Source organism: Enhydra lutris, unplaced genomic scaffold (genome assembly GCF_002288905.1).
Source record: "Enhydra lutris kenyoni isolate GAN:26980312 unplaced genomic scaffold, ASM228890v2 scaffoldscaffold3, whole genome shotgun sequence".
Classification (NCBI taxonomy): Eukaryota; Metazoa; Chordata; class Mammalia; order Carnivora; family Mustelidae; genus Enhydra; species Enhydra lutris.
In genome coordinates, this window is record NW_019154087.1 from 47,034,194 (window position 1) to 47,046,798 (window position 12,605).

Below are 12,605 nucleotides of genomic sequence, written 5' to 3' on the forward strand. Positions count from 1 at the left end.
AAAGAAAAAATATAAAAAGGAAAATATATATATATATATTAGATAAACTAGTTAAAAAACGTTAAAAAAGAAAAGGGTAAAAGTTAAAAAAATTTAGCAGAAGAAGAAAAATAAATTGAAAAAGAAAAAAAATTAAATTAACTGCAAGGCTAAAGAATCATGGGGAGAAAGCCATGAGTTCCATGCTTTGCTTTCTCCTCCTTTGGAATTCCGCTGCTCTCTTTGGTATTGAAACTGCACTCCTTGGTAGGTGAACTTGGTCCTGGCTGGGCTTCTTGTTGATCTTCTGGGGGAGAGGCCTGTTGTAGTGATTCTCAAGTGTCTTTGCCCCGGGCGGAGTTGCACTGCCCTTACCAGGGGCCGGGCTGAGTAATCCGCTCGGGTTTGCTTTCAGGAGCTTTTGTTCCCTGAGCGCTTTCCGTAGAGTTCCCGAGGACGGGAATGAAGATGGCGGCCTCCCAGTCTCCGGCCCGGAGGAGCCGAGAGCCCGGGGCCCCACTCCTCAGTGCGCCCTCAGAGAACAGCGCCGATTTACTGCCGTCACCCTGCCTCCGGCCGTGCTCCGAGCTGACCAAGCCTGCGACCGGTTCAAGGTAACCCCAAGCTTAGAGCTTACTCCTCGGCTCTGTCTCTGTGGCCGGCTTCCCTGTTCTAATACCTGTAAGCTTTGCGACACTCAGACACCCCCGATCCTTCTGTGACCCTGCGGGACCTGAGGCCATGCTGACCCTGCGTGGGCTTCACCCCGGTTAAGCCTCTGGAGCGATGTCCCTCAGCGGAACAGACTTTTAAAAGTCCCGATTTTGTGCTCTGTTGCTCCGCCGCTTGCCGGGAGCCAGCCCCTCCCTCCGCGGTCTATCTTCCCGTCGCTTTGGATTCACTTCTCCGCCAGTCCTACCTTTCAGAAAGTGGTTGATTTTCTGTTTCTAGAGTTGCTGTTCTTCTTCTCTTCGATCTCCCGTTGGATTTGTAGGTGTTTGCAATCTTTAGATAAGCTATCTAGCTGATCTCCCGCTACCTGAAGTAGTCTCAGCCTGCTACTTCTCCGCCATCTTGACTCCTCCTCCCTTACAGCTGATATCTTAAAGTACAGTGAACATCAATTTCATTCAAATTAGGACCCTAGAGTTTTAATTGTGAGTGGTAATTCTACAATATTTCAGTGTTAAACTAAATTGATTTATAGTAGGAATCTTACTTGACTTGGAGAAATATTAAAGAAATCTGGGGGACCTGGGTGGCTCAGTTGGTTAAGCAGCAAACTTTGGCTCAGGTCATGACCATAAGATCCTGGAAATGAGACCTGCATTGGGCTCATTGCTCAGCAGGAGCCTGCTTCTCCCTCTCCCTCTGCCTGTCGCTCCCCCTGCTTGTTCTTTCTCTCTGTGTCAAATAAATAAATAAATAAAGTCTTAAAAAATAGATTTAAAAAAAGAAATCTTAGGCGTTTCTTCAAAATTCAGTGGGGAAAATGTTAGTTTTTGTTCCCCAAATTCTTTGAGGTCAGGGAATGTAGTTTGAAGTGTGACTACAAAAAATTGCCTTACTCACTTTTCTAACTATGCAAATTTCCCTTTTTCATAGTTATTTGTTGATGACAATTTGCATAATTCCTACCTGAAGATGTCAGACATCCATTAAATATTTATTAATGAATTGCTGAGAAAAATTAACATCTATCTCTTATTTCTTTTATGAATATTTCATGTAGACTATTGCTGTACTCTTAGTTCTTAATATCTTTGAGCTCATTTTAATTGCAGAATTGCATTTGAGATTTAAAAAATAAGCTAAGTCAACTATTGAAAACAACTTAAATAATATGATCTATAAAAAGAGCTACCCTCTATTCTCCAAGAGGCATATCAGACAATTTTGTTATTTATATTAGGTCTTTTCTTTTTAAAGATTGTATTTATTTATTTGAGAGAGAGAAAGAGAAAAAGCATGAGAGAGAGAAAGCATGGGCAGCGGGAGGGGCAAAGGGAGAGGGAGAAAGAGACTCCTCGCTGAGCAGAGAGCCGGATGTGGGACACAATCCCAGGACCCTGGGATCATGACTTGGACAGAAGGCAGCCGCTTAACCTACTGATACACCCAAGTGCTCTATACTAAGTCTTTTACAAAGGATTTGAAGTCATTTGTATAATATGTGGATTTTACAAGGAATGATTAAGTAACGAAGGAGTTGGAGTGAAGGGAACTTCCAGCAAAATAAATGAGAGTGAAGAATAAAGTTGCCACCCAACTATTTATAGCATAATGGCCTTTAAAATTGCTAGAAGTGGGACTGGAATATCTTTCTTTAGTAAGGGGAGTTAAATATTATGTATTATGAAACCAAAATCCAATCACAATATTCTTTCTCAATAAAACACTATGAAGATGAAACTATACATGAGAACTTAAAATTACTAAGCTTCAAATAAACAGCATCCATTTCCACAAGAATATTGAAGAGACTCACACTGCTTACATGTTAATTCACTTATAAGGATTGGTATTGAACTGGTGACATAAGAATCTAGATTGAGAAAACGGTCTAGTATATCCTATTCAGCTTTGCAGCTTTAGTGAGCATCTATTGATAACTCAATAAACATTCCTTGAAAGAATGAATGAATATAGGAATCAGTGAATTAAGAGAGGAATGAATAAAAGAAAAAATATGGCTCTCTGGGGATCCTGATGACTTCTTAAACTTTGGGTCACTGTGAAAAAAAAATCCAAAAGTGTTTTTCTAGCTGTTTCATTTTTTAATATGCAGAAATCTCAGAATCAGATTGTGAACTTAGATTAGTGACGGTGGCTTATTCAGCATTTATCTTTCCTCCTACCCTTGTCCTTCAAAAAATAGCAGCTGTCATCAAAAACAAAATAAAACAAACAAAAAACCCTCCTACTCTATGCCAGGTGCTTTTCATTTATCTCACTCTCTTAGCTCAGGATGTCATGACAAAATACCATAGACTGAATAGCTGGAACAACAGAAATGTATTTTCTCATGTTCTGGAGACTGGAGATCAGGGTGCCACCATGGTTGGGTTTTGGGGAGAGTTCTCTTCCTGGTTTGCAGACAGCTGCCATGTTGCTATGTGTTGCCATGACCTCTTCCTTGGGTGTACATGGGGAGAAAGAGCAAGCTCTCTGATGTCTCTTCTGTATGGGCACTAATTCCATCATTAGAACCCCACCCTTATGACCTCATCTAACCCTAATTATCTCCCAAAGTCCCCATTTCCAAATACTATTACGTCAGGGGGTAGGGTTTCAATGTGTATTTTGTAGGGATACAAATGTTCAGTCCCTAACACTTAATCTTCATGGGACCCTGCAAAGAGAATCTTACTGAAGAAAACGAGCATGAAGTTGGGATTTTATATATTTGTATCATTCGTTTGCTTAACTATAATCGAGATTTTATTAGGAGCTGATGTGAACAGGCCCTAGAATGCAAATTTACTCTGAGCATACTCCCCAGCTTGATAAATATGTTAAACTAGAATGTTAATGTAATATTTTGACATGAGAACATTACTGACAAGCAGATAATGGTTGACTTGACAGATTAGTAAAAACTGCCCCGGTATGAAAAGTGAAGTAGATCGAAAGTACCAATGAATGAATTTATTCCCTGTATTTTCCACATAAGGAAGCTTCACTAATTACCTGCCAGGTTTTCTGCTAGCATTATGGAAGAAATGAGAAAATTATGCCCGAGGGGTGGACTTATATCCTTGGATGAGCAATAACCTACAGAAAATTCACCACAGAAGCTTGATGAAGCCACTGGAGCTTTTCCGGTTCACAGCCAGAGTTCGTCCGACAGGACACTGTCAACTCCGTGATCTGCTTCCATATGACCACACTGTACGGTTGTGGAAAATGCATTTTCTACGGTATCAGGATACCCAGATATAAATCCTGGTGCTACCATTTCAAAACCTACAGCCAGTTACTTGGTTACACTGAGCCATCATTTTCTTGTAACAAAATATTCCTCAGGGTTCTCGTTCACTCAACAAAATAAAATTCAACGAAATAAAAATAAAAATAAGAGCTAAAATTTATTTAATGCTTCCTGTTCTAGATAAGGTGCTTATCATTTCACACAGATAGGGTGATCGTTCTTCTTCGGTGCACCTGTTCCTTCCCTGAACTTGCCGTGCCTTCCTGTAGGTGGAGTATATTTCCCTGTTCTGGCAATTCTGTGTGGCTAAAGGCATGTATTTATTATATAACGTCCAAGCAGACACCTGAAATGAACCTTTGCCCTTTAGGTCAGCCTCCTGCAATTTCTGCCCTTTGCCATGAGAAAAGCAGGTCTCAGTGGCTACTCTTTCAGTCTGACACTTGAACTACAAAGACACGTGAAATCTAGCATTGCTCAGAAGAGCCACAACCAGCTGGAGCTCTCATATAATACGTTCTGCTAATGAGTATTTATCGCTGTAAGGCAATGAGGGTTTGGGGTTGTTCTCTGCTACAACAATCCCTTGAAGCCAGTTGTTGCTATAGCAATTCCTAAAATACGTGTTGTTGGCTTTAAGGCCACGTGATGGACAACCAGAAAATACTTCCAGATACCGGTTTACTTCTTGTTACTCCCTGGGATGCCACACTATTTAAACAGCATTCTTTTTAATTATACTTTAATTTCTGAAGGGTGAGTGGTCACTATTCAAATGGTAGATTATTTTAAGTTTCATTTTATCATTGGTTATTGGTAGTACAGAGAAATATTATTATTTTTTATAAATAATATATAGTACTTTTATCATTTTATATTGTTGGCTAATTATCTTTCATTAGTGTAAATGTTTTTATGTTACAAGTAATGGATACTTTATCTCTTCACCTCTAACCTTTATAAGTCATTTAATTTCCTGGCCAGTTCTGTTAAACAGTAGTGGTGATAAGGGGCATTATTATCTTACTTCGGACCTCAAAATAAATGTATTTAAATCTATATATTTGTTTAAACATATTTATATAATTTTTTAGATAACTTTTATAAGTAGAAGAATATTCTTAACTAGTTTTTAAATTTTTAGGCATTTTTATCGGTCTTATTTTGGTCAGTAAAATGGAATTATTTTATTATTGTAATAAATGTTTTTTTTTCTTTAAGGAAATTAGACCAATATGAGTATAAAAAAAAGCTGGGTGAGGGAAGAGTTGCAGTGGGAGGTCAAGGAGTCACTGAGGACTTCACTCTGAGGCGCTGAAACGAGTCTCCCAGTCTCTCAAGTTCGCCTAAAAATTCCAGTGATTGCTGCCTCAAGGTTTGTGTCTTGGTCTGCAGTAGCCAAGTAGGAACTTGTGAAGAAATCTTTGAAGCCATGGTATTTGGCTGCCGCAACCTCCCCGGAATAAAAACCTCTTCTCCAGTTCCTTTTCCAAATACCGTGCAAGATCTCCTTGGCAAGCTCTGGCCTAAAGCTATGTGGGGAAGAGGGTTCTGGAAAATGAGGTTCCTGGTATCTGCAATGCACAATAATCCTTAGAAGAGAGGATAGTACACTCATGGTCCAATTGGCTGAAAAAATATAACTAAACTATTAAGTATGTATACCACACATAAATACTCTTTGGAAGAAATCTCAGAGGATGAATTCCACTAAGAAGGGTAGGAATTTAGGAGAAAGTTATGGGCTATGGGAAGTAAGAATAGGTAAAAGACTTAATAATAATTATCACTATAAGCATTAACAATGACAAAAGGTCATTGGCAAGGACAAGTGTTTAGCTATGGAAATTTTCATTCAAAATTTAAGACAACTTCCAATATTAATGCTTGTTTATTTACTACAATGCTACTTGTATAGTAGTTATTACTTATCAGGCAAATATTAATTTAACTCATGACAATTTTTAACTCTTTTTTTTTTAAGATTTTATTTATTTATTTGACAGAGACACAGAGAGAGAGGGAACAAAGCAGGGGGAGTGGGAGAGGTAGAAGCAGGCTTCCCGCCGACCAGGGAGCCTGATGTGGGGCTTGATCCCAGGACCCCAGGATCATGACCTGAGCTGAAGGCAGATGCCTAACGACTGAGCCACCCAGGTGCCCCAACAATTTTTAACTCTTATGACCATTTGAGGTAGGTAATACTATTATCCCCATTTTACAGATGAGAAAAGTAAGACCTAAAGAATGAATTGATATGTTCAAAGTCACAGATCTATGAACTGTGGAGCTGAGGTTTATACCCAGGCAGTTATTTCCATACAGTACCATTATTAACTACTGCTCTTCTACTTGAACGCCAAAATTTGGTGGAGGGAGAATGGAGAGACTAGAGGGAGTACAGATTTGCAGAAGTTCTTGCCTTTGTCTATGGGAAAACATGGCGAAGGAAGCATCATAATTTTGCTCTTTAGATCAGACACTTACATGAGTGACATGATTGAATTTGACCACCCCACAGCTGTAGAATTGACAAATTATATTTCTGACCACCCACCCACATTAACTTGCTATCATTATGATTTCAAATTTAGAGCTTATAGAAATCAATGTGCCCATATGTGATTACTTTTGGTTTAGTGCACCGTAGTAAGTGAGACAGACTCATGACTAGAAACATGTTTGATGGAAATCAACCCTTTTTGAACTATAGGGCAGCTCTCAAAGAATAGGATAATGTGATTTTGTCGCCAACCTCAGAACCTTTGACCAAAATGGCCAAATCCTAGTTGTTTTTGTGACCTCACCTGGATTCTAAAATCTCTGAAACTAGAACTAGACCTTGTTCCTCTCCCCTTCTTGCCGCAGGTCTCAGCGTGACAACTTGCAAGGGGTAAAGGAACTACAACAGTGAGAAAGCACTGAATTTCCAAAGTTCAAAGAATCTTCAAAGGAAGGATGATAAGAATGTTTTCATTTCCGGTTAAGTTATATAAAAGAGAATAACTCACACTGGAAAGAGAAGGACCAACCTCTCTTCAGTAGCATTTTGTAGGAAACACCACTAGGCCCCAGAATTATCTGGTCCATGAAATACAGTTACCCAGGACTCAGACCCACAAGTTTTGCTTCAGTATGTGTGGGTGGGAACTCCTTTTCCAAGAGATTCTGACAGATGTGCTTCATAAATTTCACTGAGGAACTCCTGTCATCTAAGAAATGTCATCTTGCTTTCAGTTATTACTGGATGGGGGTGGCAGGTGGTTGTTGTCTTTCCCCCAAACCCACACAAGTCTGCAAAACCTTTCCTCCTGCCCCAGGATAGTTACTTGTCAGAAGGCCTTCTGTAGAATACCTAGTGACGTGCTGATTGATATGCCTTTAAAGTGACCCACATATTTATTCTTTTTGTTGCTCTTTATTCTTCCTTGCAGTTATTTCCCCCAGATAGCTTGTGAATCTATTTATACTTGCTCCTTTTCTTTTGGTTGCTGTTCAAATTTTACCTTTTTCAATGCCTTATTTCTTTTTTTGAATGTTAGACATCATGTGGGAAAAACTGTAGTTAATTTGAGATGCTCTGTGAACTCAAAAATTATTATATTAAATTCTGCCCCATGAAAGTAGGGGTAGAATTTAATATAAAATGGGATTGATCTGTTTGAAAGAGAAGCTTCGGTCTTTTTTTTTTTTTTTTTTTTTAAGATTTTGTTTATTTATTTGACAGAGAAGGAGAGCACAAGCAGGGGGAAAAGCAGACTGGAGAGGAAGAAGCAGGGAGCCCAACACCCATGACCTGAGCTGAAGGCAAACCCTTAACTGAGCCACTCAGCGGCCCCATGAGAAGCTTCAGTCTTTTCAAGTCTTATCAATTCCGTTCCACTCTTACTGTTACAAATTAGTTTTTTGTTGTGTCTCTGAAAGCCAGTGTTCAGCTTCTTTGGCCCCAGTAATGTGTGATTGTTAAAAGCTTTGCTCAACTTCTAATATATATATATATATATATATATATATATATATATATATATATAATGTTATATATAATGTTAACTTCAGGAGGAAAGCAACACTATGTGTTAAGATAACTACTGTGAACTTCCCTTCTTTCTGGAATCTTGGCCCCTTAGTCTTCATTGCCTTATCAGTATTCTGGCAAGGAACTATGTGTTTTGTTTTATATTGCAAAGTGGATGGTGGCTGGAATTCTCTCTGTGCAATCTTTTGAGGGTTAGGATGAAAATGCCTTCCTACGAAGAAATTTACTTATTCTTTCTTCCAGTTGTCTGGAAGTGCTACAATCCTAGAATCATTTATTTAGAATTATTTAGAATTATTTGATTGAGGTGTTTGGTTTTTTCTGTCACATATGAGGCCTGAAAACTCACAAGAGGACTGCATAATGGCTTCAGATTCTAGAATATCTTTTTCCCCTTTGTCTAGCATGATAATTGTTACTAGCTAATTTTTCTCACTGTCTCTTTCTGCAAAATGAGATTATTTCTCATTAGCTTGTGAACGTTGAAATTTCTTCTTAAAGGATGGAGTTACCCATTGGTCTGCCTACCGTATGCAGAACCTAATCTCTATCTCTGTTTGCTGTCACAATAAAAATTTGTCATCTTGAGCTTCAGAAAATACCCTCAGGATGACACTTGGCTTACGCACTTGCTTCTGCATGGAAGTTTGCTTTCTCTTTGTAGTTTGGTTTGGTTTTGGTGCCATGTGTGTGCATTTGTTTGCCCCCGTATATATCTTACTTTCTTGCTCGATACCAATACTTTTAAAAACATAATTCTGAAAATATTTGAAGAACTTCAAATTGCTTTTAAGGGAAAAAAAATAAGAAGTATACTATTGTTGTGTAAACAAAAGTCTGCTATAGTGTACGGAGGAAATTTAAGGAAATGGAAGTGGTGTGCTTGTGGAGCATCTTTTTGTGGAAGGATGTATGCCAAAACACCCAAGGAGTGTTCTTTATCTCCTTCCCTGAGGCAACTTTAAGTCAACATTTTTCTTTTACTTATAACTTTTTTCTTATTTTTAATAGAACTTCTCTTAATGGACCTGTCATTCCATAACACACACATCTCAAAGATAGTATAATTTCTTAAAGGATTAGAGAAATGCATGCACTTCTCTCTTTTTTCCCCCAGGAAAAAACTGAACTCAGCTAGTTCCTGGTCTTTTTTTTTTTTTTTTTTTTTTTTCATTTTCCCAAAACTGTGGTTCAATCTAGAGCCATTTCATTCCATTTTCTTCATTATTCTGTGGAGTATTCTACTAGCAATAAGAGAGGAATAACAAACAGGAAAGGAAACCTGATTACTGTAGGCAATATATCTAAAGAGGATTTTTATTAAGAAAACCTATCAAAAGGCCAAGATATGGCATGATTTTTATGATTGTAAGAAAATCTCAGAGACAGGGCTCCTGGATGACTCAGTTGGTTAAACCTCTGCCTTCAGCTTAGGTCATGATCCCAGAGTCCTGGGATGGAATCAAGCTCCCTACTTAGTAGGGAGTCTGCTTCTCCCTCTGTCTCCCTCTGCCTCTGGCTGGTGCTTTCTCTCTCTTGTTCATTCTCAAATAAATAAATTAAAATTAAATCTTAAAAAAGAAAATCCTGGAGACATTTCCAAAAAGTTTAATACACAAGAGCTGTCAATTTCCACTTGCACTACATGATTCTCCCAGTGGTGACTCAAGAAGTAGAACTCCCTACCTACTTGTCCCTCCTTTCTCACTTCATCCCCTCTAGTCTTGAGAATTTGCTTCCACCTCTAGAATCACCTAATGTCATTAATGTGCCTGTCTTATATATGAGCTGAAAGCAAACTGTGGGCCTTTAGGGAGTATAGGGTATATCCTGGGGCAGTGTAAATGGAAACAGCATGGGCATTATGAGGTCCTAAGAGAGAAAGTGGTTTAAAGGGTAAACAGCTGAAATTTATTGATAACCCTCATGCTTGATAAAGTCAATCAGTGCTAGGAGAACATCTCAGAACTAATGTAGTCAGAAGCTGTTGCTGTGCTCAAGTTTTCCGCTGTGATTCATGACATAGAAACAGAAATACAAGGTGCCTGGGTGGTTCAGTCCAGTTAGCATCCACTTTCAGTCAGGTGATGATCCCAGAGTTCTGGAATTGTGTCCCTCTTGGGGCTCCTTGCTCAGCAGGGAGTCTGCTTCTCTGCTCCTCCCCTGGCTCCTGCAGTCTCTCTCTCTCACTCTCTTTCTCTAAAATAGATAAATAAATAAAATTTTTTAGAAAAAGCAAGAGGAAAAAAAGAAACAGAACGACAAAAAAGACTGAATGAACCGTATGGAAAGCAATTCTAGGTATTCATTGGAGGAAAAAAAATCATTTTGTTGTCCTAGTGCTGAACAAGATTTAGGGTAATAACAATGGGGGGAATTACTGTGAGGTCTTCACCAAGTCAGTTCTGTACTTCAGAATCTGTTATGTGTTTCATCACACTCTTGGTTTCAAATTTCAGATCACTTAGAAATAGGTTCAGTAGGCGTGCCTGGGTGGCTCAGTTGGTTAAGCATCTGATTTTCCCTTGGGTCATGATCTACTGAGATCCAGGGATCTACTGAGAGCCGGGGATCCAGCTCTGTGCTCAATGGGGAGTCCGCTTGTCCCTCTCCCTCTGCCCTTCCCCCCATCTTGTGCTCTCTCTCTCAAATAAATAAATAAAATCTTTTTTCTAAGAAAAAGTTTCTGCCACGCATATGAAATAAAGTGCTAAAAGAGGCTGAACAAAATACAGTTTTTTAATTTTTTTTTTCTCTCACACAATGAGGAATTTGAAAGTTGGTAATCAGAGCAAGTACATTAGCACCACATTCCCACAAGTGTTCCAGGCTTACTCTTGTTCTCATGGTTGCAAGATGTCTCTTTTCCCAATTCCCCAGACATCACAACTGTTTTCCAGAAGGAAGGAAGAAAAGCATGAGCTGGCTAAGTCTGTGCCTATTTTACAAAGTATTTCTAGAAGCCCACGCAATGACTTCTAGGTCCTGTTAGCCAGAACTGTTCCAATAGCTACCTCTATCTACAAAGAAAAATGAAAAATATGCAGTGTAGTTGTTGAGATTATCATCTAAACGAAACCACTATTCATTGATCGGGAACAAGGGAGATTGGATACCAAGTAATCAATGGAACACTCTGTGGTCTGCCTGGTATTCACTTCACTACCCAGTAGGGACAATAATAGTATCCTGTATGATTGTTACTTGACTCAATATCTGTGATTCTCCTACAAGGCGTACTGTCAGAATAGTGTTTCCCCGCCTCCTTGAAAATACGCATGGCAGTGGTTTTTGTTTTAGCCAACGGCATTGACTCAAATGAGATGTGTCATTTCTTAGGGAAGACTAAGAGCGGATGTGCATGTGCTACTCTGGTACAAAACTAGTAATATTCCAGACAATAGCTGCGACACCAGCCTGGAGCCTTGATAGGCGCAGAGCATGTGGCTTGCATGTGGCATCAAGCCACAGAGATTCGAGGGTTCCTCTTTATTACCTCTTTCTCCAGCCTACCATGACTGTTGCCTTCTAGCACTAGATTCTAGAGAGCAGCTGGTTTCTTCATTTCTTCTTCATCATTTTATCCTTTATGTCTCTTTTTCCTTTCTCTTCCCTTTCTGTAATTAGTACCCCCCTGCCACCTGCCCCTCCATCACCTTCCCCCATCACCCCAGCCTTCTCTTTCCAAGGGAGTAGCACTTCAAAATAATATCTAGTTCCATTTTGATACTGAAGCTAAAAGCTACTTCCCCTGAGCTATGGAATAAGCTAGCATAACGTAGAGGGTTCTGTCTTCCTTTCCATAGGTTATGTTAAGGCGGTAAGCCTTGACCAGCCAACTGCTCTCTTCAGGGTCTCATTGCATTTTCCTTTTTTTCAGTTTTCTTTTCAGTCTGTGGATAAGAATGAAGACTGATATAAAAAGAAGTTCCTACTAGGCAATTTTGTTACTCGATTAAACCTGACAGAAACTCAGCACGTAAATGATGGTTTTCATTTAAATTTCTATGGTACCCAGCCAAGAATGCAAAGGATAAATAAGAAGGTGGATGCCAGATCACAAATGTAAGTCCTGAAATGCTACCGAAATGACATAAAAGTGCATATTTCGTGAAGCTTCACACATTCCACTTAGAATAGGCTTAATTGGTTATATATTGCTATATTTAGATGTCATGATTATGCTATGTTTTTTAAATTAGAGACAAGTAATAGGTTCTGTTGGTAAGAAAGTTTTTATGATGATTACATCTCACAGAGATGATATAAATCATCCAAATGTGTCCTGTATAGAAGCAAGACACTGTGTAGTAATTAGGTCATAATGACCAGATTTGTAGGGAGTATATTAAGTGCATGTTAATGGTGAAGGGTGAGCAAGACTTAGAAATTGGAACTAATTTTTGAAAGTTTAATTAGGTTAACTCAAGGAGTGTGATGGAATGAAGATTAGGAGATAAATATCCTTTTCGTACCATTCTCTAAAGGTTTAGGAGTCCTTTAAGTAAGACATATTTCTCTCTCTGTCTTAGACACCTCTCCACTGATTTTCAGGGAGGTACATTCATTTTCTCAAGAGAAAAATAACCTCTCTAAAATCAGGGTGAATTGCCCCTAGCAAAAATAGGTATTAGAAATAATATATTAGAAATAATCAGA